Genomic DNA, 6,000 nt, shown 5'->3' with positions numbered 1-6,000 from the left:
AGGGCGAAAATGCTTTGAAGAAAAGGCGTCTGTGTGAAGTTGTAAGTAAAGGCTGAGCTCTCAGTTAGCTGACGTTATGTTAATGGTAACTTCTACTAACGGGCGATGTGAGATTTAGCTACGTCCTGTAACGGAGTTATTACACTTAGTAGATGTAGCATTCCTTGAGATTCAGCAAACAGTCTGACGTGATAACTGCGTTTGATCAGCAATGTTTCTGATAAGGAGCTTAAGAGGTGGATGCATAATTCGTCAGAACAGCTGTTGCAGGCTACCTGCAGAGACTTTCATCCACCTTTTTTGTCAGCATATAATGCGCGTTATGCCTGCAGACAGGTAGCTGGGCTGTAACTAGGGCAATGGTTTAGTTAAGGCGAGAAATTAGGTGTTTGTGAGAGCCGCCTCTGAGTTTGTTTGGTGGATTAGAATTTGCCAAAAAAGGTAGTACAGTTCAATAAGAAATATAAAATAAGATCCTTATAATAAACATTCAATAAGATCTGACTTGAGTAGTTATTGTTGCCTTTGCAGGTGCCAGAGGAGCTGATTGCAGAACCCTTCAGATGTGATTAGCTGTGTCTAGCTCTTCAGGAGAGAACAGCTCCAGCTTCCAGCTCTTCAGCTCCTGCTTTTGTTTTACTCACAACACCTGAACACTGCTGATGTGAAATTATGACACTGGGTTCTTATCAACAGATTCTATCATTATAATAACTCAACACATTTCAAGTCATACAAAACTACTTTTACATTTGTAACCTTTTAATATTGATGTTTTCATGAATGCAAGACAAGAGTTTAATTTATTAAACTATTGCTTTTGTATTAGGAAGACTTTGTTATAAAGTGTATCAAACTAACTAATAAAATCATTCTTCAGTCATCATCAGTTTCATATTTTAATTTTAAATAGTGTGATCTAAATATAACAATATATCATAGTTAACAACTGTAAATGAAAATATTAAGATGTTATTTAAAGGCTAACAGTTTACATATGTTAGTAGAAAGTAAAAAATGAAAGGTTGATGTTATATATTGTTTTATTTTGACATTTCTTTAAGAGACAAATGTGACATTGACTGAGAAGTTACTCTGTAGTGAAAAACAAAGAATTATCTGTACACTGAATAGTTTAAGCAGGTGTCATTTATTGCGACCTCTGAGAAGGTCTTGTGTGGTTTACATTGTATAGACTCACCTACTGTATTTAAGACATGTGCATTTGGTCAGCTCTGAGACCTCAGAGTTTGCAAGGTCACAATATTCATAATTACTCTGTGCAGATCATTCTTTGTACTTTTTTGCACTTACCCACAGGATGGTTTGGATGTGCCCACATTATTCTGTGTTTAAACTAGACTTATATCAGAGCAGCAAACAAGGCACTCTTCAAAAACTTTCCTACTTCAACTTATCCTTGACTGATATTCTTTAGCAAGAGTTCAGCTTTAATGTTTCATGTTTTCAAAAATTTTAGAATAAATACATTTCTATTGTAAATTTTACAGAAATATCAGCTGTAGAAGTGCTCTCTAATCAGCTAATTAACTCAAAACACCTGCAAAGGTTTCTGAAGCCTGTAATCTCTCAGTCTGGTTCTGATGCTCACAATGAACTTTGCCTCAGTATTCAATTTTTTTGAGATGCTCTTCTAAAAGATGCCTCAGTGTTTTACTGTTGACAGCACTATTATGTCACATAAGTGGGAGAAATGGAACAAGGGAAACAGTCTTTAAATGTTTTTGTGTTGTCCTCTTAAGACAGACAATTTTATATCAGCTGTCAAATGTCCAGTAGCCAAGTTGTTCTAGTAACGTTACTTACAGTTTAAGCAGACGTGAAGGCATCAGATCCTCAACTAAAAACTTGTGACAAATATAAAAAGTACCTTTCTCTCTCAAGTGACCTATTCCAGACAATAATCTCACACAGCCCTGCCGACAGCAGCAACATTACTCTAAATAGCGGTGTGGGGAATAAATTAATGTGAAAACAGCCATGGCTAACATTTTACCAGATATATAGCTTCCATCATGTAACTAAGGACTCTACTGCTAGCTTATTACGTATATAACAAGTAACATAATCAGGTGACGTTCAAATAAACGACTCATAACTAATGATATGTAAAAGGGTTAATTGATTTGCTTCGAATTGTTCGTTTGAGCTGTAAGTAAATGTTAATGTAATAAATAACTGATTCATAGTTAACGTTGATCTCAAAAAATCTAACGTTAGTGTTGCAAAATAACATTACCACATTTATATATTAAAAAGCATTTAAAACCTTGTGAAGTATAGTGTCAATAACAGATACATAATTATTACCTTGACTATGAGCTGCTAACGACCATAAACTGGTAACAAAACGGCCGCAGGTTCCAACCTCCACCATACAGCACCGGGGGTTTAGAAGCGACCTCTGCTAACGCAGAGTAGCATATAGCATTAGCATGAGCTAACTCGGTCACGTCGAGATAGGCAGGAGTGGTTTCAGCAACACGTCACCTCAGCTCCACCCACGACACACCTTTTTTGGTTGTCCTGGAGTGACATGCCATGATGCGCTGCCAAGATGGCGACGACCGGCTCTGCCCAATTTGGGCTTCAAAACTGCTCTTCAGAAACCACGGACACTACATCCATTTTTACATACAGTCTAGGATGTTGACTGAACTTTGACCTTTAACCAAAACAATTACTTAATAGGTGACATCACTGATTTGTGTCCTAGTGTCACCTACTATTACTGGTACAGATATCATTTTACTATACCAACTTGGAGAGATTATACTGTAAAAACAGTAAAACCTTATATTTGTACCAGTGATACTACAGGACACTAGGAAGGAGATGATATGACAACTGTGATGTCACCTGTTAAGGAATTGTTATGATCAAAGGTCAAAATTCAGAGACTGTCTGTATAATTTTCACTGTTGGAGGGATTTTCAGAGTGTGATTTCTCTAAGTTGGTACAGCAAAATGTTATAATAGGAATAGTAGTGGACACTAGAAGGGAGATGATGTGACAACAATGATGTCACCTATTAAGGAATTGTTTTGGTCAAATGTCAAAGATCAGTCAAAGTTTCAGTCTGTGTAATTTTTGCTGTTGGAGGGATTTTAGAAGAACTCACTAGGAATTAGAAGCTATGACAACAGTGAACTGCTGAGGAATTACATTGCAGAACGGTCAAAGTTCACATAAATTAAATTAACAAAATAACAAAGAAAAGGTACATTTTGCAATTGTACTAATATTATTATAATTAATAATATTAATAATAATAATAATATATATTACCGTGGTATGTAGTTGTGTTAAAATAATCACAGAGCATCACAAAAGAACGCGTATGTATCTTTCAGGACCTTCGGCTCGCTCACAGCCCTACTTTACCATAATAACACTGCTGTGGGCGCAACAGAAATCAGACGGCGGCTGACTTGACCACGGTTTCGCATTCCGCGGCTACCTTACCGCAGTGACTGCTGCTATGGAACGTTTTCTGAGCAGGAGTGAAAAGAGGAAAAAGGGGGAGGGGGAGCTGTTTGTTGCCCAGGCTGCACCTACCATACAATCAACAACAGATCAACCATGTCCAGTAAAAATATTTAAAAACACAGGCAGTGAGCTCGTCCCCACAATAAACCCTGAGACACTTGTTAGGAAGTGTGGCTCAAATCGACCACTATTGTGAAAGTTGAGACCGGAAGCGCCTGCATGTTGCTGCGCAGTGTGACAGTGGCTGGGGACAGGATGCTGTCAGGCCAAACAGACGCACCGACCTAACGGGGAGAAACCGCAGCAGCATCTTTGCTTTCTGAAACTGGATATCCAGGTAAGGACGGCTAGCTGGCTTAGCTGTGATGCTAACCTGGCTGCTTGCCATACCTAGAATGATGGAAACGTTAATGACGCCGTTAACGAAACGAAACCTGTTTTTTCTTCATTTCCAATCATGTCGAAAATATGGCTATTGTTCGGCATACTGTCCTACAGGCAGCAGCTAAAGCACATTCATTTGACGAGATATTTGACCGTGTCGAGGCCATGCCAGCGGGGGTTGTGTGGTATTATGTTGTAGACGGCTGTTTAGACGAGTTTTCGTGTGGCGTTACAGAGGTAGCTTCCAGCTCAGGAGCACGAGACACGCGATTGCATCCATGGCTGTGCTGCTGTATCGGTGGTGGTATGGCATTGTATTGCACCACCAGCACGCACGCACGCACGCGCGCGCGCAAGTGTAGTTTGTGTTTGTGTCAACCATAGGTGTCAACTTGTAATGTGCAGTTCCTGACAAATCCAACCCGCGCTGACCATGTGGACGCTCTGTTTCGCTGTAAGGGATTGCATTTCCATTTTCAGGGGTGTTGGACGTGCAAGCGTTTAAAATGTGTGGTTGACTTTTGTCTCCAGTCTTTGCTCATACAGTCCTGTGTGTTCTACTTTTAATTCTTAATGTGACAGTTATTTGGTTGTGACCAGGGCTGAGTACTAACCGTGGCCTTAGAGGTCCATCCATAGGTGGTTAGAGAGTCTGCCCAGGCAATGGATAATTCCTGGATGGCTGCAGCTTGTGATCATTTATACAATCAAATCATTGCTTGAAGAGGATAAAAAAATAGGTGTCAGCACTCTCCATTCACATGTCCCCCCCTCCACAGTATGAATTTGTGTAATAATGAATAATATATAATTAATTACAAAGTATAATGTTAGTATAATATTTATATATTTACAGGTCACAAGATCGAGTTTTTGTAGCATTTAAACAGCTTATTAGTTGAGATTCATCAATTCATCTGTTTCACATTTTATGATATTACATTCCTGTGGTTAAGGTTTGATTAGGGCCAATGTTAGTGTATTCATTATAATTTCAGATTTTGGTATAGACTACTAATATAGTTTAGCACTATTAGGCTACAATATTAAAGAGGTGGTATTATGCTCATTTTCAGTTTCAAAATCCTTACATGGTTTAATTTTCAAAAACCACCATATTTATTGTCATACTGCACATTGCTGCAGCTCCTCTTTTCACCCTGTGTTGAAGGCTTCGTTTTAGCTATGGAGTGATACATCTTGTCTCTAAATGATCTTTGTTGAGAGTTGCACATGTGCAGTTCCTAGTTAAGTACTACTAGCCAATCAGAAGCAGAGAAGGGCGGGTCAGCGAGAAGCAGGTAAACAGCTTTGATTCAGCTGTAGGCTACATGTTGCCGACCAGCTTGGCAACAAAGACTGGAGCAAGAGTTTCAGAGTGGTGAGTTATTAATCTGTAACAAAAGGATCTTTCATCCATAAAGTTTTAACTGAGCTCTGTCTCTACATCACAGGAACAACTTTATGTCCACTGACTGCCTGGAGGGTAGCTAGTGTTTGGAAGGGAGAGGAGAGCTGTGTGCTGCAGCTCAGTGTTTTTCCACCGCTGTTTTTGAGGGCGTGTCAGACTAGCCGCTTGGCGAGCATTATATGAGGCGCATTTAGAGTTTTCTGTGGCAGATGGGAACTCCCTATGGGGTTGACTTTGGGCTTTTTCACTTTGCAAACCTATTGCATGCACCAAAAAGGTATATAACTCAATAAAGGAGAGGGAAAAAGGGAAAAAGCATAATACCACCTCTTTAATACCAGTTGGACAATATTTTATATATGTTTTATTTTGGTTGTTGTTTTTATTCGTTAAATTATTATGCAAGAAAAATGCTTTACATGGTGGTCAGTGTCTGAATAATGCTAATGCTAAGTACTAACTTGTAATCATAATATTCATGCAGAACAACAAGTTCAACATTTCAGTTCAACATACAAGTTTGCTGATTGCTGTCAACATCAGCGTCACTTTGTGATGAAAAGTGGTGGAACATAAATGCTCAGATTAGGGATGTGATGATACACTTGGGTCACGAGACCAAGACAAGAGTATGTTTGATATTATTTTATATTTTACCACTATTTTGAAGAAAATTTGATGCTGAAATGAATGA

General features: G+C 38.8%; 1 protein-coding gene across 2 annotated transcripts in view; it reads left to right on the top strand.

The window, feature by feature from the left end:
* Positions 1-3,583: 3,583 nt before the first annotated feature.
* The window catches only part of fam110b (family with sequence similarity 110 member B), a 134,305-nt gene continuing 131,888 nt past the window's right edge, over positions 3,584-6,000 (top strand). For both annotated transcript variants that reach the window (XM_038717169.1, XM_038717170.1), the window contains exon 1: positions 3,584-3,848. The gene's annotated coding sequence lies outside the window, so the exon portion shown is untranslated. The remainder of the gene's footprint in view (positions 3,849-6,000) is intronic.

Source organism: Micropterus salmoides, unplaced genomic scaffold (assembly GCF_014851395.1).
Source record: "Micropterus salmoides isolate LMB-PRFRI ecotype aquatic unplaced genomic scaffold, ASM1485139v1 Ms_hic_scaffold_14, whole genome shotgun sequence".
In the NCBI taxonomy this organism is placed as follows: Eukaryota; Metazoa; Chordata; class Actinopteri; order Centrarchiformes; family Centrarchidae; genus Micropterus; species Micropterus salmoides.
Note: the sequence above shows the minus strand (reverse complement) of the source record. Positions and strands in the feature narration are given on the sequence as shown.